Consider the following 20,382-nt stretch of genomic DNA (forward strand, 5'->3'; position numbering starts at 1 on the left):
GAAGACCAGACTGTAGCTCTGGACTGCTTTCTAGACAAGGTCATTGGGATGACCCTTGGTGACCTAGTGGTGTAATTACATATCTTCACAAATACCATGATGAAAGTATCATGCCTGCAATTATCACATCATTCTAGTACATATAAAATTTTAATATGTGAATGACGAATTTCAACTATTTTGATACATCTCAGATCCAAACCCTATCCTTATGACTCCATCACTAAGTTGAAGTCCCCCACAACATCAACCCTGCAATTTGCAATTTCTAAGGGGGGGGGCATGGCAGGATGGCGTAGTGGGAAGACGTGATTCCACTTTCCCCCAGTTAGACTTCTAAATACCAGAATTTAAAATTTGTAAAAGTGGTTAAAAATATTTACAGACTTTGGAATATTGGAGGATTGCAATGGCTGCAAACGTGAAAAAATCAAAAGCTCAATTGCAAAAGAAATTACCTTACAAAAGTGTTGAAGAACTGAGGCCTACTTACCAAGTTGAAGCCACGGAGTCGTCGACTGGAGTCCCCAAGCCTCAGAGGACTCCTGCTCAGTTGAGTTTACACTGGCGCCGATCGTGCAATCGCAAGTTGGCGCCAACTCAGTGATGGGCTTGGCCAGCCCTGAGTCACATCCCCGTGAGTCCCGGGGCGTGGGCAGATTGGCCAAGCGAAGACAGACCCGCAAGCCCGCAATACTTCCTGGGAGTCGGTGACTTTGCTAGGCATGCGCGGAGCGTCGTGGGTCCGGGAACTACTGGACAAGGTGTAGGCTGTGGGGGAGCCCGAACGGTGGCGGGCTGACGAGGTTGGCACGCTGTCGACGGGGGTCCAGGCCCACAGCCGCACTGGAAGAGGACCTATGATGTTAGAAGAAGAAGATCAACATTACAGAAGCTTACACAGGAAGAAATGGGGTCGGAGACCAGAGAAGGTAGGCTTCAAAGGGAGGTGATGGAACCTGGACTAGATTCTGTGTTCACAGTTTTGGAAGGGATTGCTCATCAAATGGAAAATATGTCAATAGGGATGTCTACTCGGGTGACTCAAGGATTTATGGAAGTGAAAACTAAAATGACTACTATATGTGAAGAAATGACCTGTATGAAGCAAGATATTAATGTAGTTAAAAGTGATGTTAGTAGATGTACAAAATCAGTGGACACTGTACATGATCATTTTAAAAAGACTGAAGAAGCTTTTTTTGAATGCAAGAACCAAGTGGAGCATAATAGAGAAAAAATGGAAAAAGTGGAGGATTCATTCGTGGATTGGGGGATCCAGAAGAAGGAATTATTGAAGAAGATTGATTCATTAGAAAATCAGGGTCGAAGAAATAATGTAAAAATAGCAGGTCTTCCAGAAGATATAGAAGGTTCTGATCTGGTAAAGCTTTTAAAGAAATGGATTTCTGAGGTGTTGGGCAAGGAATTTTTTCCTGATGGTCTGAAGTTAGATCGAGCACATAGAGCACTAAGGAAGAAACCGTTTCCAGGCCAACCACCTTGAGCAGTTTTGATTCGCTGTTTGAAATACCAGGACAGAGAAATTATACTACGAATGGCGGTGCAGAAGGCACGACAGAATCAGGCTCCAATGATGGTCCAGAATAATAGGGTTTTTTTTTTTAAAAATGCAGATTTGAGTCAAGAAATTATTAGAAGGCGCTGAGAAGTATTGTGGTGAAATGGATATAAATTTGCCTTTCATTATCCGGCTGTGTTGAAAGGTTTTTATGGGAACTTTCAATCTCAATTCTTTGAAAATGATCATGATACATTAATTTTTGCTAATTCGTTGTCAGATTTACGAGGAAATGGACGATCGTCATCACTGTCACCTTAGAGGAGGGAAAATGGGAATGGGAATGGGAAGAATGGAAAACATGGAAAGAATGGGAAGAAAGCTGAATTGACACAAATTCTTTTTGATATTGAAGATCCAGAACAATCATTGGGACTGGAATCATTGGGTTGATTATTTTTGTTTCAGTACTTTGTGGAAGTCTGACTGGGGAGGGGGAGGGGGTGGATGCACTGAGACTTTCAGTCATCTGCCACTAGTGGGTTTTACCACACCCAGATTTTTAGGGAGCTACTACTTTTTTAGTAGTTTGTTTTGGAGATTGTTAGTTTTTTTCTCCTTTTTTTGGAATATTTACATAAGGGGGGTTAGAATATTAAGGGAATTAGAAGAGGAGCATTATTTTATAGTAGTGGTATATATTATTAGATTAAGAAATATCTAATTTGAATTTTGCAACTTTTAATGTTCAGGGTTTGAATAACTCAATTAAGTGTAAACGAGTTTTGGCTTATATAAGAAAAATGAAAGTTGATATTGCTTTTTTGGAAGAAACACATTTGACTGAAAAAGAGCATTTGAAATGGAAGACAGAGGGGGTTGGTCATGTGTTTTCTTCTTCTTTTAATTCTAAAGCAAAGGGTGTAGCGATTTTAATTCATAAGAAATTACCATTTGAATTGGAATCGTTTGAAGGAAATGCTGGGAGGGTTTTGATAGTTAATTGTAAAATTTTTGCTGAATCATGGACTTTGTTAAATATTTATGCACCTAATGTAGATGATGAACGGTTTATGTCAGAGGCCTTTTTATTGCTTAATCAGGCCAATAATAATATTTTGGTTGGGGGAGATTTTAATTGTGTTTTGGCTCCTTTATTGGATAGATCTCCGAAAAGTGTAAGGAAATCTAAGGCGGCAACAAAAATAGGAGCTTTGATGAAGGATTTGAATCTGGTTGATGTTTGGAGGAGAGTAAACCCTACAGAGACTTTTCCTTTTCTTTTATTCCTCTAGACATTATTCCTTTTCTAGAATAGATTTTTTTTTGTTTCGGCACATCTGCAAGGTAGAGTATTACAGGTTGAGTATAAAAGTCGGGTTATATTGGATCATTCTATATTATTTTTTTCCTGTGTAGGTTCAGAAGTAGTACAATCGTCTTATAGATGGAGGTTTAATACAATGCTATTGAAGAAACTGGAGTTTATTATTTTTGTTAAGGAGCAGATTACTTTTTTTTGGTTGAGAAAGTCAATTCAATATGTAGTAATTTTGTATTGTGGGATGCTTTGAAAGCATATTTACGAGGGCAAATGATTAGTTATACTACGAAAGTTAAAAAGCAATATGCGACGGAAAGCTTAATGTAAGAGAAACAAATTGCTGAACTGGAAAAGGAATTTCAGAAAGATGTTACAGAAGATAAAAAGGCTGCTTTAATGAAGTTGAAATTACGTTATAATACTTAACAAACTTATCAGTACGAGTGTCTACTTTATCGATCCAAGCAACATTATTACGAACTGGGTGAGCGAGCTCATGGCAATTAAAAACAGAACAGACAACACGAATTATTAATGCTGTGAAAAATAATTCAATAGTTACCTATAAACCTCAGAAAATTAATGATCAGTTTTATTCATTTTATCAAAAATTATACACTTCTGAGGGAAAGCAGGAAGCTGGTTCTATCGAATCCTATTTATCTAAATTAAATTTTAGGGGAGGATGAGGTAAAAGAATTGGAAGCTCCATTTACGGATTTTGAAATTAAAAAGGCTATAAAAGAGATGCCAAATGGAAAGTCACCGGGATATGATGGATTTTCTGTTGAATTTTAGAAAGTATTTTATGAAGATTTATCCTCTATATTTGGAGATGTGTTGCAGCAAGTAACAGAGGAGCAGTTGTTACCGGAATCTTGTTCAAGTGTTATAATTACTGTGATTCCTAAGAAAGATAGGGACCCATTGAAAGTATCTTCAAATAGACCTATTTCTTTATTAAATGTAGATTATGAAATTATAGCGAAGGTGTTAGCGAATAGACTTGCCAAATATTTACCTCAGTTGATACATAGAGATCAAACAGGTTTTATTAAAAATAGAAACATGTCGGATAATATTCTTAGACTGATAACATTAGTCAATGCATTTAGACAGCTGGATGCAGAAAAAGCCTTTGATAGGGTTGAGTGGAATTTTTTGTTTAATGTGTTAGAGAAGTTTAATTTTGGCCCTTATTTTATAGGCTGGGTTAAGGCCTTGTATACAAATCCATCTGCTCGGGTGGTGACAAATGGTCAAATTTCCTTATCATTTAATTTAACGCATTCGACTTAACAAGGTTGTCCATTGTCACCAGTTTTATTTGCATTGGCTATTGAACCGTTAGCTCAGACAATAAGACAGAATGAAAATTGGGGAGGATGAATATAAGATTAATTTATTTGCAGATGATGTGCTGGTATATTTGACAAAACCGAAACAGTCTTTGAAATATTTACAGGATTGTTTGATAAAATTTGGAGAGTTATCTGGATATAAAGTAAATTGGGATAAGAGTCCCAATTGCCAGTTGGGGATGGAGATTATTCAGAATATATAAGTATTATAAAATTGAAGTGATCAGATAGAATTAAATATTTGGGAGTGGTAGTAAACACAGACTACCAGTCTTTATACAAATTGAATTATGTCCCTTTATTAAAATGGATTTGATTAAATGGAAATATTTGCCGTTAACATTAATTGGTCGAGTAAATTGTGTTAAAATGAATATTTTTCCTCAAATTCAATATTTGTTTCAATCTATACCATTTTTTATTTTCAAAAGGTTTTTTTCTAGGGTAGTGCGGGAGTTTTTATGGAAAGGAAAATTAGCCTGAGTAGCTTTACATAAACTTACATGGAAATATGCTTTAGGTGGATTGCAGTCACCTCACTTTCAAAATTATTATGATGCAGCTCATTTGAAATTTGTTAACAGATAGATGGATGTGGACCAACCTCTGAGTTGGGCAAAGGTGGAAATAGTTTGTATATCTGAAGTTGAGATACATCAGTTTATATTTAAATGGAATGTGGATTTATTGCGGGAATGTAATATGCCGGTATTAAAACATTTGTTAAGGATATGGGTTAAAAGAAACAGGGTTTTAGGATCAAAGGGTAAATTACCAATTCAAACCCCATTATATCATAACCAGTTTATTCCTTTTTCAATGTTTAATAATCATTTAAAGAGATGGAATTCTCAGGGCATAAAAATAATTCAGGACTGTTTTGAAGAAGCCCAATTTCTTTCCTTTATTCAATTGAGGGAGAAATTTGATATATCTGTAAGTTCTCTGTTTGTGTATTATCAACTCAGAGCTTTGATAAAATATAATTATGGTAAAAAGATGAATTTACCCATGTTGACGAAATTTGAGTCTTTGATTTCTTCTGTACCTAAGAAAGGTTATATTTCAGATATGTACCAATTATTACAGGATAGTGTAGATAAACCAGAATGGGAGAAATCTAGGCTTAAATGGGAAAGTGATTTAACCTATATTTTCCAGCAGATAATTGGGAGGTTATATGTTCTGATAGTGTAACTAAAGTGATAAATGTACGTTATGGAATGGTTAATTATATATATAAATATATATACACATAAATATATATCTATATATATATATATATACACACACACACACACACACACACACACACACACCCATATTTTTTTTTTATTTTTTTTTTTACATCAGTTATATTTGACTCCAGAGAAATCGAAAAAATATGGATTTAGTAATTCAGATTCTAGTTTTAGATGTGGTCTATGTACTGGAACTTTTTTTTTTACATGCTGTTTGGTCTTGTTTTAAAGTAGAACCATTTTGGGAAGGAATTAGGTTGGTTTTTGAAAAATTATTTAAGATTAGACCCATCAATCTTTTTGTTGGGATATATGGTTTCTTTGAAAGGAATAGGGTTGGATAAATTTCAAATTGCATTTGTACGTCTAGTGTTATCTGTAGCATGAAAATGTATAGCTAGTACTTGGAAGGATAATGTGGAGGTTAATATAACACGCTGGCAAAATGAGTTGAGAAATTGTATTATTATGGAAAAAATTACATAATCTGCATGATAATTATTCGTTTTTGTTAAAATGTGGTCTTATTTGGAGTATATGAATTTAGAAATACTTTATAGTCAATGTATTTTTTTATATTTGGCTCCCCTTAAGGGGGCTGGCTGAAGGGGTGGGAGGGTGGGCGGGGTTTTTTATGTACACAAAAAAAATTTCTGTTATATTTGATTGTAAGTTGTCTAAATTCTTTTAAATAAAGTTTTCAAAAAAAAACACTGCAATTTCTGTAACATTGCAACATCTGCCAATTTATCTGTTCCTCAGTATCCCAAGGGCTATCTGGAGCCGATAGATTATTCCCAGTACAGTAATTGTTCACTTCCTATTTCTAACTTCCACCCACACCAACTCAGTAGATCCTCCATCTACAGCGTCCTTCCTTTCTACTGCCGTGATACTATCCCTGACCAGTAATATTACTCCCCCACCTCTCTGACCTCCCATTATATTTCTTTTAAAAGACTTAAAACCCTGTCCCTGCATTAGCCAATCCTATCCTACCACCAGATAAGTCTCCATTGTGGCCACATCATAAGTCCGTGTACTGATCCATGCTCTAAGCTCATCTTCTTTATCCCTCATACTCCTTTCATTGAAATAGACTCATTTCAAACCCTCCAAATGACTACATTTGTGCTTCCTCTAATCGCTGTCCTTCCTCACAAACCCACAACACATTGCATCATCCTTTCCACCTTCTGCCCTATTCTCTGTACTCACATTCTATTTCCCATCCCTTTTCCTTCCCTTCAAACTTGGCCATCAGGATATTGATCCCTCTCCAGTTCAAGTGAAGCCTTTCCTTTTTCTACCTTCCCTAGAAGAGATCCCAATGATCCACAAATCTGAACCCCTGCCCAAACTCTCCAGCCATGCATTCATCTGCCATAACTTCCTGTTCCAACATGCACTGGTGCGTGGCATAGGCAGCAATCTTGAGATTACCACCCTTGAGGTCTTGCTTTTCATCTTTCCCACTATATTGTCTCTTCAGGACCTCATCTCTACTCCTTTCTATGACAATGACATCATCTTGAACCACGACATCTGGCTGTTCACCCTCCCACTTGAGAATGCTGATCAGAGACCTCCCCAACCCTGGCACCTGGAAGGTCATCCACTATCACTCTCTGGCCTCTCGTATAAAGCTGATGTCTAATCCAATTTACTACCTCACCATAAACACCGTGTGATTGAACCTTCCTGACTAACCTCCCATGTGGGACTTTGTCAAAGGCCTTACTAAAATCCATGTAAACAACATCCACAGCCTTTCCTTCATCAACTTTCCTGGTAACTCTCTCAAAAATTAGTTAAGCATGACCTACCACATTCCCTTGAAGATCACTTACAATCTAAGTTGGGGGGGGGGGGGGAACATGACACATTTGTCAAAGTGAGGCAACCATACCTGAAATGCATGGGTATGTATATTGATTAGCTCTCCCTCCACTCGAAATAAGGATATTATAAAAATCTGTCCCAGTAGGGAAAGGAGTGGAGTTAATGGAACATGGCACAGGTGTTGTGCATGTTTTCAGTTTAGTCCTTTTTTTAAAGTTTGTTTTATTTGAGGTTTTTTTCTTTTATTCAATTAACTAGGTTGCTATTTAATTAATTAGGTTGTTTTTAGTTTTGTATAATTGGGGGCAAGGGGAGGGAATAAAATACAGATTCTGTACATTTCAGGAATGTTTGAAAAAGATTGTATTGGTTGTTGCAATTACTTTGAGTCGATAAAAACCAAAATAAAATATTTTAAAAAAAAATATAACCTACCACATTGACATCGCTAATCAGTCCCTGTGTATCCAAATACTTGTATGGATTTTATTAAGGCATTTAACATGGTCTCCCATGGTCAACTCACTCAGAAAGCCATGGAGTCCATCGACCCTTGGTTGCATGAATTCAGAATTGGATTACCTATAGAAAACAGAGGGTAGTAGTAGTATTTGTTGGAACATATTCTGCCTGGAGGTCAGTGACTAATGGAGTTCTGCAGGGATCTGTTCTGGGGCCCTTGCTCTTTGTGACAGGATGCAAAGTTGGACAGAGAAGTGGCAGATTGAGTTCAGTCTGGATGTGTGATGTGATTCATTTTGGAGAGCCAAATGAAGGTGGAGTACATGGTTAATTGCAGGAAACAGTGTGGAAGAGCTGAGGGAACTTGGTGTCCAAGTCCACAGATCTCTCAAAGGTGCCACATAGGTTGATAGAGTAGTTAAGAAGGCTCATGGTATGCTAGCCTTCATTAGTCAGGGAATGAGTTCAAGAGACATGAGGTAATGTTTCAGCTTTATAAAACTCTGGTTGGACCACAGTTGGAATATTGTATTCAGTTCTGGTTGCCTCATTACAGGAAGGGTGTGGAAGCTTTGGAGAGGGTGCAGAGGAGATTTAGTAGGATGTTGCTTGGAATGGAGAATGTGTCTTATGAGTCAAAATTAACAAAGCTCAGGCTTTTCTCTTTGGAGTGAAGAATAAGAGGTGACTTAATAAACAACTACAAGATTATGAGAGGAATAGATAGGATGGACAGCCAGCACCTTTTTTCTCAGGTGACAGTGGCAAATATAAGAGAACATCTATATTAGGTGAGGGAATAAAACTTAGGGAGGACATTAGGTGTATTTATTTTTAAAACATGGAGAGTAGTGGGTGCCTAGAATGCATTTTCAGGGGTTGCAGTGGAGGCTGCTACAACATGGAGATTTAAAAGAATTTTAGACAGGTTTAGATTGTTCAGTAGGTTTTCATAGGTTGGCACAAGCTGAAGGGCCTTTACTGTCCTATAATGTTCAATGTTAATGAAATTAGCTACCTGTCGACTAGTTACAAGACAGGCTTTCTTGCCCATGTTCAGGGTATTGTTTTCAAACCTGCCTTATTGAATTCCTTCCCAATAATTAATACCAAACTAACAATAATTAAACATCAGCAGGTCTCCAAAGCTTGTCCAGTACTACAATTTCAACATTCAAGTCCAATTGCCTATCAAACGGCACATTTTATTTCATCTTCTGGGGATGCTATTCGACTACAAAATAGTCCCAGGCATCTTTCTACCTCAGTCAATCTTTGGAATTATAAACAAATTTTTTTAAAAATTGTTTATAATTTTGTTGAAACTATTCCTCACGTTGCAAAGAAAGGATCAGAGTACTTTTTTTTTCCCCTTCAATCGCAGTCCTGAAGGATTGCGCCTGAACACGGATGCGGACCAGTCCTGAAGGATTGCGCCTGGACACGGATGCGGACCAGTCCTGAAGGATTGCGCCTGGACACGGACGCGGACCAGTCCTGAAGGATTGCGCCTGGACACGGACCAGTCCTGAAGGATTGCGCCTGGACACGGACGCGGACCAGTCCTGAAGGATTGCGCCTGGACACGGACGCGGACCAGTCCTGAAGGATTGCGCCTGGACACGGACGCGGACCAGTCCTGAAGGATTGCGCCTGGACACGGACGCGGACCAGTCCTGAAGGATTGCGCCTGGACACGGACGCGGACCAGTCCTGAAGGATTGCGCCTGGACACGGACCAGTCCTGAAGGATTGCGCCTGGACACGGACGCGGACCAGTCCTGAAGGATTGCGCCTGGACACGGACGCGGACCAGTCCTGAAGGATTGCGCCTGGACACGGACGCGGACCAGTCCTGAAGGATTACGCCTGGACACGGACGCGGACCAGTCCTGAAGGATTGCGCCTGGACACGGACGCGGACCAGTCCTGAAGGATTGCGCCTGGACACGGACCAGTCCTGAAGGATTGCGCCTGGACACGGACGCGGACCAGTCCTGAAGGATTGCGCCTGGACATGGATGCGGACCAGTCCTGAAGGATTGTGTCTGGACATTAAGTGGCGATCCATGTCCACAAGGCAGACAAGTTTTCTATTTTTCAAATCAATACTCGGATCTTTTCAAACCACACAAAATAATAATATAACAAGTATTACTATATTTCAGATAAGACAGCACAAACATTTTGAACAAATGGCCCCCACTAAATTATACAATTTTTTATTAAGTACCCATTATATACTGTGCTCAGCCTTCTTACTACAAACAAAACGTTGAACGAAGATGATGTGAAATAGCATTATTGATTTTTCTTTCAAAAGTGTTATAGTTGACAAGTCATCATTATTTTTAACAGATCTGAGTCTGAACCATACATGTCATTCAAATCTTGGTTCTCCCATTTCTTCATGAGCTTCAATGATCCGACACGAAGCACAGATCAAATGTTCTACAAACCCATGCAAGTGGTTTCTCCCAAGCATTGTTAGTGCTTCATAAATCTCATTTGAACTTCGTCTCCCTCATTCCCGAAGTTTCTTTCCGATAACTTAGACTTCAAAGAATCCAACATAATCCAACATAAAAAATAATTCAAACCACAGGCAAATATTTAATCAGAACAATTAACCAAACAAATTAAATGCATTGTATGAAATTATGAACAGGCTCCATCAAAATCCATTTTTGTTATAATTTTGGGTAGAGGTTTGGCATTCAAACAATAAATTGAGTGAAAGTCTTAAAGTATATATCCTTTAGAGACAAAGGACACAAAGCCCCCTTTTTTGCAAGGAGAAAAATTAAATGCCCGCAACTTTTTCTCAAACATGTTTACAGTTTTGCAAATTACAAAACTGCAGACCTACAGAGCATAGGTGCTCGCAAAATGGTCTCCAAGTCTGTACTTGTTCTTGCTACATAGAGGAGGCCACTTCAGGATCACCAAACCCAGTAGACAAGTTGGAGAAGTTGCATGTGAACTTTTGACACACCCAGAGGGATGGTGAGGGAGAAGGAAAAGTGCCAGAGTTCACAGAGAGATGAGTAGGGAAGGATGAACAGATAAGGGAGTTGTGGAGGGTGTGGTGCCAACAGAAGGCAGTCGGGGTGGGTAGAAGTAGAAATGGGTAGTGGTGGGGTCTTGCTGCTGGTGGTGGAAATGATGAAGGATGCAGAAGCTAGCAAAGTGAGTATGAGCATAAAGGATGATGAATTCTGTGAAATGGAGAAAATCAGGGAGGGCTCTCACAACATGCTACACTTCCTGAAAATGTAGAACATTGTGTATATCATGTACAGAAGACTTCAAGAACAGATGCAGCAGAGATGGAGAAACTGGGTCTCAAAGCAAGTGTCTTTACAAGAGACTATGGGTAAACGTGTGGTCTAGCTGGCAGGATAAGCCAAGAATAAATTCCATCTTTGATCAAAGAGCAATTTTTAAAGAAAGCAAAATTAAAATTTGCCTGATGTAATTTTGTTTCTGCCATGTCGCAACTCAAAATAAACCATTGAAGCGAAGTATTCTATACTGAGCTACTATAGATGTCAGTGTACACGCCGTGGAATTGATGTACACGTTGTCGAGTTGATGTATATACACTGGGAATTCAATGTCCACGCTGTGGAGTCTAGTGCAAGACTGACACCTCCAGGCTTGCATGCCGGGCTTATATACATTACTGCTTCTGTCACATGGATAGGAATTTACATCATCAGCCCAGATTAAAAACCTGTGTTGGATGCAGGTCAATTTGCCAAGTTTTCCACAACACGTCCACCATTTTGGGAGCCGGTTGGCTTGCTGGTAAGTGGGTCGTCACACCATTTAGAAGTGGCTTTAACCATTTCGATCTCATTGGTTCTTAATCCTTTATGAAATACTGAAACCTAAAACCTCTTGTTCCACGTTTTCTATGATTTCTAAATGCAGGACTAATTGAACATCAACATGTTCCATCCCAGATTTTAAAGCAAATAATTTGTTTATTTGCAAACATTGCTTGCTTACCATAAACAGCTGCTATCCATATTAATTTTAGATGCCAAAGAAATTGTTCGAAATATAAGTACACATAATGGGGAAAAATAGAGTCTATTTCACTTTTTGACATGGATGCCAGTTCTGGGCAATTTAACTTTTTAAAAAAAAATTAAACATACAGCACTGTAACAGGCCAATTTGGCCCTACAAGTCCATGCTGCCCAATTTACACCCCATTAACCTACACCCAGGTACGTTTTTGAAGGGTGGGAGGAAACCGGAGCCCCCAGAGAAAACCCGCACAGACACAGGAGAACATACAAACTCCTTACAGACAGAGCAGGACTTGAACCCAGGTCCAGTCCCAATCACTGGGGCTGGAAAGGCGTGGCGCTAACCGCGACGTGAACTGCCCATTTTGAATAAATTCGCAAAAAAACAAAATATTTCCATTGTGCTGATGGAATTTTTTTTTCTTAATTTTCCAGTGATTTGAAACATTTTTTTCCCCCAAAATACAGAAATACAAAATACAAGTAAACATTATATTAAATATTAAAGTGATTATGTGATCAAGATGGAAAAATATATTGATTTGACAAGTTTTTGCAAAATTTATTTTGTGTTATTTCAGAAAGTTTGTTGAACTTGTTCAGATCAAAGGATGAAAATATTATTTTAATGTATTCTCAGGACAGAATTTCCAAAGAAAACCACAGAATATTCATGAAATTTCTGGGAATGTACTGAGAATGCAGAAGATACCATACTCAAATATTTTTACAAGGAAGATACTTTCATGCAGAGTACTTGTGTGATATTTAGTTCAAACAAAATCTTTTCCTGAATAATTTCACCAGTTTCAGATCTTTTTTAAATAAACTAACTCAAAGAGCATTTTTAGTTCTGTCATTGGGAGGAGGAAGTTGCAGAGTCTTTTTGGAAAACACTTCAAAAGAATGAATTGTAATTTTATGTCAGAGTTGCAAGTTGGCAGAAAGTGTCAGAGAAACCAATGGAGTTTATCTTTGAAGATGTGACTGCCATAATTGTGGAAAACCAGTGGATGTGGTGTCTTTTGATTTTCAGAAAGCTCTTTTTAAGAAGTTCCATTAATTGTGCAAATTAAAGCATTTGGAATTAGCAGCAAGATATTTTCACTGATTAAAAATTGATCGACAAATAGGAAAAAAAAATTTGAATCAATGGACTCCTTTAACAGTGGCAGACAGTTACTTGTAGAATATTACAGGAATCAGAGATTGGACCCCAGCTAATTGACAACCTTTGTTAATAATTTGGTTTACGGAACCAAATGTAATATTTCTAAATTTGCCAATGACAGAAAATTAGATGGATTGAGTAAATGGACAAATACATGGCAGATGCAGTATCACATTAATAAATGTAGTTATTGACTTCAACAGGAGAAACAGCATGGCAGGATATTTAAATGAGACATTAGAAAATGTTGATATGCATAGAGATCTGTGTAGACCTGCACACAACATTTTAAACTGCAGGGCAATAGGACAAAGTGAACATCTATGATCGCTTCAGACAGGGTTGCTGTAGGGACAAGTTGCTAATATGGCAGCTAGAGTTTGTCAAAATTGTTGCAAATACCTCTTAAGGTTAATGGAGACAATGCCATAGGTAGATTATACAGCAACAATTGGCAGGCAAGATTAAGACAGAGTGAGTTACCATAAATTGGAGAATTCCAGAGTGTACCAAGACCAACAATTATGAACTGAGACTTCACTTTTGCACTGAGCTTATAACTGTGCAATAGCCATAGTCAGGCAAATCAGAGCAGGATGAAGACTTGTTGATAGAAAACAGTAAGCTCAGAATCATCTTGTGGACTGAATGTAGATGCTTCATAAAGTGATCACCCAATCGAAGGAGTCACGTGATGGAGTAGTGGCCGGACGGTGAACTCCAGCCCTCTCCAGAAAAGTCGGGAAAAACAAAGGAAAACACAAAGGCACAGAAATAAAAGTTACAGAAAAGTGAGTATAAAGGTGGAAAGAAGATGGCGACAAAAAAAGAAAAATCGAAAGCAACGGTAAGAAGAGAGGAAGAGAAGACAAAGGAGGAAAAAGGTGAAGGCCTTACCTGTCTGAAGAGGCCCGCTGCGGAGAGAGAAACCTGCTCCCTCAGGTCGGTAAATAATGGACTACAAAAATGGCTCGCAGAGCCGAGTAAAAGTGCGCAACCGCGCATGCGCGATGCGAATGAAAAAAAACACACCGACGGGAGGGGGGACCCGCTGGGGAGTCGATCTCCACAGCTGGCAACGACAGCTGCAGAACACCTACAGCAAGAAGAGACCACAGAAGACAATAGAAACAAGAAAGAAGAGGAGGAAAGGGCACCAAAGAAACAACAGATGGTCAACCCAGAGGAAGAAGAAGAGGAAGAGGAAGAGTACAGGGAAATAGAAGAAGAAAAGAAAGGCAAGATAAAGGATATACTTGCTCTTATTAAAGGATACATGGAGTCATTTAAAGAATGGCAAACACAGGAATTTAAGGATTTAAGAAAAAGAATAAACAACACAGAAGAGAAAATAAATAAAATGGAGATGACCTTAACAGAAATGGGAAAGAAAATGGACAAGATGGAAGAGCGGGCAGTAGCAGCAGAAATGGAGGTAGAAGACTTAAAAAAGAAACTGGAGGAATCTAATAAAAAAACTAAAGAGACACAAGAACTACTAGCTCAAAAAATAGATACAATGGAAAACCATAACAGAAGAAATAACATAAAGATAGTGGGCCTTAAGGAAGATGAAGAAGGCAAGAATATGAGGGAGTTTATAAAAGAGTGGATCCCTAAGACCCTAGGATGTCCAGAACTACAGCAAGAAATGGAAATAGAAAGGGCACATAGAGTATTGGCCTCTAAACCACAACAAAAACCAAGATCTATTGTAGTAAAATTCCTAAGATATACTACAAGAGAAAAGGTACTGGAGAAGACAATGGAAAAAGTAAGAGAGGGCAACAAACCACTGGAGTATAAAGGGCAAAAAATCTTCATTTATCCAGATATAAGTTTTGAACTCCTAAAGAAGAGAAAAGAGTTCAATACAGCAAAGGCGATTTTATGGAAGAAAGGGTATAAATTTATACTAAAGCATCCAGCGGTATTGAAAATATTTATTCCAGGACAACAAAACAGACTATTCTCGGATCCAGAAGAAGCACGAAAATTTGCAGAACAATTACAAAAATAGACTGAGGGAGGAAGACGGGTAATGAGAGTTAAAATTATCACGATTGTTATGTATGTGGGTAAAGACAAAAATAGACTGAGGGATGAAGACGGGTAATGAGAGTAAAAATGATAACGATTGATATGTATGCGGGTAAAGAGGTATAAGAGTGAATAGAGACAATGAGCATACATGAATGTATCTGTACTTAGAGGAAAATATAGATAGTATAGACAAGAATTAATAAGGGAAGGTAATGGAATAGAGAGAATAAGGAGGGAATTAAAAGAGTGACCTTTGTGACATATGAAAAGTGAAATCTTTTCTGGGGGAGGCGGGGTGGGGGGAAATAGCGGTCACTGCAAAATCAGTTGACGCTTGCGAGTGGATTCGCAAATCCAAATGGAGAGGGGAGATGTGGTTGTCCGACAAGGGATAAAGGACAACTCAGGAGGTGAAGGGGAGACTGGGGATAAATAAGATAGAAATAGGAGAATAAGGAAAATGTTGGATGTTGTAGGAATGTTGTCTTATAAAGAGTTGAAAATAAGAAAACAGAAATGGAAAAGGAGGAAAGGTAATGATGGAAAAACGGAAAGAGAAGATAAACAAAATATAAAAGGGCTACGCTGAACTATATGTCTTTAAATATTAATGGAATACATAACCAAATTAAAAGGAAGAAACTACCAAATTTAAATGAATAAATGTATTCCATTAGAAAAAATAACATATAGGTTAAGAAATAATATTGAAATATTCGAACAAGTATAGGAGCCTTACATTAAATACAATAGCGAAAACCTACCGGGGACAAACATTACCTAAGTTGATGGAAGGAGAAGGAAAGAAAAGAATGGACTCAGTAGAATTTCTGGTGTAATTTTGTTGAATGACAACATTGTCTGACTGGCTTAATGCAACCTAGATTGTATACCTAAAATGGATGAGAGGGGGGGGGGTGGGGGGGTGGTTTGGGAGGAAAGGGGGGGGGGGAAAAGTCACTGTATATGTGTGAAAAAGAAACAGTGTATATCATGGCTAATGTGATTTACGGTGTGAAAAATAAAAAATTTAAAAAAAATGTGATCACCCAATCCATGTTTTGATTCTGCAATAGAATCACAGAAAGTTGATCAAGTAGAAGTCATTCAGCTACTTTGAGCCCACAATACCATTCAATAAGTTGAATGGAAAGTTAATGAAGGAAAGGGAATAAATGTTGTCTACAAGGACCTTAGTAAGGCCTTTGAAAAGGTCCCTCGTGGGAGGTGTTAGGTCTGCTTTGTTCATGAATGAGTGAGACAAACACCAGGCTGAGTCGAAATCAGGGTTCTTTGTTCTTTATTACCGGATTGTAACACTTGCGACTAACAAGTTAGTCGGAGAATGCATTCTGCCGTTATCAGCAAAATGGTGATTTTTTATACCCTTGGATACATGCTTAGAACATCATCATATCATTACTTGTCCAATGACTAAAACTGTTGCTATCCTTTCCCTGCTAGCTTCCTGCCTCTCAATCCATCAATGTCTCTCTTATCTTGTAAGTACAAGGATGCATTCTGTTACTCCTTAGTACTGGGTGACTCCTTCTCCGGTCCCATCTCATGATGTTTTACCTAACAGGAGTACAAGGACACCTCCCCTTCTTGTTACTGCCCTGTACAGGGTAACTCCCTACACATTCCCATCTCATGATGTTTTACCTTACAGAGGTTAGTCAGGAGGATACAGTTGCTCAGCATTCAGGATCGGGTAAAAACTGGACAAGACATTGGCATTGAAGGAAAAGTCAGTGAATGTTAGTAGATGATTGCCTCTCTCACTGGAGGGCTGTGACTAGTGGCGAGCCTGATGGATAGTGCAATGCTGTTGGTCATCTGGATGATGAATCAATTGGATCAGGAAATTTACAGATACGATGACGATTAGGGGTGCAGTGGACAGTGAGGAAGTCTTTCAAAACTCGCTTCAGGATTTGGACCAGCTAGAAAATGCGTTGCCAAATGGGAGATGGAATTTAATGCAGACAAGGTGAAGTGATCCAATTTGGGAGGTCAAGCCAGGGTAAAATCTTATATAGGTAGAAGAGAGCAATCTTGGAATACATGCACACAATCCCTTGAAGTTGTGACACAGGTAGATAGAGTCATAAAGAAAGGTTTTGGTACACTGGTCTTAATAAATTAAAGCATTGAGTACATGAGTTGGGATGTTATGTTGAAGTTATACAGGACCTTTATGAAACTGTATTGCATGCAGTTTTGATCACCTACCTATTGGAAAGATAACAATAAGATTGAAAGAGTGCACAGAAAATTTACAAGGAGGTTAGCAGTTCATGAGAACACGAGTTATATAGAAAGGTTGAATAGGATAGGACTTTGTCCCTGGAGTGTCAGAGAATGAAGGGAGATTTGATGGAGGCATACAAAATTATGATGGGTATAGACAGGGTAAATCAAACAAGTTTTCTCCACTGAAGTTGGGTGAGACAAGAACAAGAGGGAATGGATTGAGGGTGAAAGATGAAGTGTTTAAAGGGAATATTGGGGGAAATTTCATCATTCAGAGTGTGGTGACAATGGAACAAGCTTCCAGCAGAAGTGGTGGATGTGAGTTTGATTTCAATATTTAAGAGATTTGATAGATACTTGGATGGGAGAAGTGTGGAGGGCTATTGCATGGGAGCAGGTTGAAGGGACTAGGCAGAATAATAGTTGGGCTGCAGTGTTCTATGGTTCTAATACAGTCACGTAATTTCAATTTCCTATTCCTGTTTTCTGTCCATACCACTTGATCCTGGTCGCTAGTTGGACCACATCAAATTGCCTTTTAAATACATTCTTATTAACTGGCCTAACAATTTTCTGTGGTGCAGAGTTCCACAAGATCAAAAATCTGAGTCAAAATGTTTATCTTCATTTCAGTCTGAAATGCTTTATCCCCTTTCTTAGGCTGTCGCATCAAGGCCCCATTCTATATTAAAAGCATTTCACAATAAAGGCCAACAGCCATCTGCTTTCTTCACTGTCCTGCTGTGCTTGCATTCCAACCTTCAATAACTGATGCACTATTAAGCCAGAACTTGTGATAGCGCCTGTTTCCTCATTTGCCTCCATTCAGTAATAATCTGGCTTGCCAAAGTGGAGAAACTTATTTATCTGCATTGTACTGCATCTGCCTTACGTTTACCCACACTCCATCTATCCAAGTTACCCTGGTGCCTCTTGGAATCATCCTCATTGTTCACACTGCCATCCAGCTTAATGACATCTGAAAATTTAAAGATATTACATACAATTCCTTCATTTAGATCAGCAATATACGGCATATTGTAAGTAGCTTGAGTTCCTGAAATGAACCTTGCACTACCCCCCTAGTATCTGACTACCAATCTGAAAAGGATCGTTAACCCTTATTAGTATTAATAAAGGAACAGCAATGGTAAATTCAAAATAATACTTTTTATTAAACTATTAATAACATAACATTTCACATCTCTAAACTTATCTCTAAACTTAACCCCACTATGCGCAAATGTAAATGTGTATGTGCGCATTAAAGTCCAAAACCATTATAGTTTAAACTTGATTCTGAAAAAGTCAATTCCAAAGTCCAGTTTCAAATATCTTGTTGACTTCCAAGATTTCAGAAGTAATTATGAAGCACTTTTAAACATTACATTTTCAGATCTCTTGAAATCCACTTTTTCTGTATTCTCCTTTTCTGATGAGTAACTCATAACAACACCTATTCCTGTTACTGTAATTCAACCCTGTCTTTTACAAGGGTCCATCTCCCATAGGGTCTTGACTTCTGAACTGATTCAAAATTTCTCTGTGGCTTCAATATATAGTTCTCTGACAGCTAGAAAATGGGTTGCAAAATGTGGCATGACATCGCCACAGTTTTAGTTTCATTTCTGCAAAACCTCCTGCCTTTCTTCAAAACCACTCCATATCTATAACAGCCTCTGGCCTCATCTCTGTTCCAAGAGGCTTAAGTGGTTTGATTGGTTCCAAGAAGTCTAATGATCCTGTTTTTGTTTAAAACAGATGGCTTCCTTCAGCAGTGCTTATTGAGTACTTAGATACTTCAGTTTTTAATAAAGCAAAAATTCCATTGTTCTTGAATAATTAAGAACCACCTCAGTTCCATTAGCTAACTTTCTGGACACTGCGTCTCCAAAAATGAACACTTTTCTTATTCTCAATGCCAATTTACTGAATACATTTTCACAACTGACAGCAATTTTCACCAACTCCTCCTCTCATTGATAATCAACACAGGCACACCTCAAGGTTCCAAGCTCCACTCTCTCTACACCCATGACTGTGTGACTAGGTACAGTTCAAATGTCATCTATAAATTTGCTCATGACGCCAAAGTTATTAGCAAAAATCACAGATGGCAATGAGGTAGTGTAGAGGAGTGAGACAGATTAGTTTGTTGAGTGGTGTCACAAAAACCTTACGCTCAACGTCAGCAAAACTAAAGAAATATTGTAGACTTCAGGAAGGGGAAACCAGGAGAACACAAACCAGTCCTCATCGAGGAGTCAGCAGTGGAGAGGGTAAAGAACTTCAAATTCCTGGGTGTCAACATCTCTGAAGATCTATCCTGGGGCCTTCATGACAATGCAATTATGAAGAAGCCTCATAAGTGGCTATATTTCGTTCAGAATTTGAGAAGATTTGGTACATCACCAAAGACTCTTGCAAAATTCTACAGATGTACTGTGGCGAGCACTTCTGATTGGTTGCATCACTGTCTGATATAGAAGTGCCAATGCACAGGTAAAGGCTACAGAGAGTTGTGAACCCAGCTAGTGTCATCATGAACATTAGTTTTCACTCCATAAAGGACATCTACAAGAGGCGATGTCTCAAGAAAGCAACCTCTGTCATCTCTCACTGCTACCTTCAGGAAGGAGATGCTGGAGACTGAAGATGAATTCCAATCATTAGAAAAATAGCTTCTTCCCCTCTGCCTTTAGATTTCTGAAAGGACAATGAACCACAGACAATTCTTCACCTCTCTTCTTTTGCACTAATTTTTTTAATTTTTTTTATATAAAGAGTATTTACAGAAATGCAATTTATAGCAATTTTTTCAACTATAATGCACAATAATTATGCCACAAAACAACAAGTTTTGTGACACGTTCGTGAAAATAAATCTGATTCTATGGTCATCCCTCAGGTCCCTAGTAAATGCTGAATGTTTGTAATGTTCCTTTAAAGATAGAATTAGATGGGCAAATCTGAATTGCTGCTTCACCTGGAAAGATTGTTTGGGTTTCTAGATAATGGGAAGGGAACACCTGAAAGAGCAGGTGTATTTGCACACAAAATAGGTCTTGGATAGGGAATGATTTAAGGAATGGAAGAAAGGAGCAGGAAGTTGCATGAGGA

General features: G+C 38.4%; 1 protein-coding gene across 12 annotated transcripts in view; it reads right to left on the reverse strand.

Annotated features, from left to right (window-relative positions):
* The window catches only part of LOC138762192 (WAS/WASL-interacting protein family member 1-like), a 139,390-nt gene that overhangs the window by 66,398 nt on the left and 52,610 nt on the right, over positions 1–20,382 (reverse strand). For 3 of the 12 annotated variants that reach the window (XM_069935764.1, XM_069935762.1, XM_069935767.1), the window contains one exon: positions 494–858. The exons of the other annotated variants lie outside the window; for them this stretch is intronic. The gene's annotated coding sequence lies outside the window, so the exon portion shown is untranslated. Of the gene's footprint in view, positions 1–493; positions 859–20,382 lie in introns of those variants that run through there. 12 annotated transcript variants of the gene reach the window in all.

Source organism: Narcine bancroftii, chromosome 4 (assembly GCF_036971445.1).
Source record: "Narcine bancroftii isolate sNarBan1 chromosome 4, sNarBan1.hap1, whole genome shotgun sequence".
NCBI lineage: Eukaryota > Metazoa > Chordata > Chondrichthyes > Torpediniformes > Narcinidae > Narcine > Narcine bancroftii.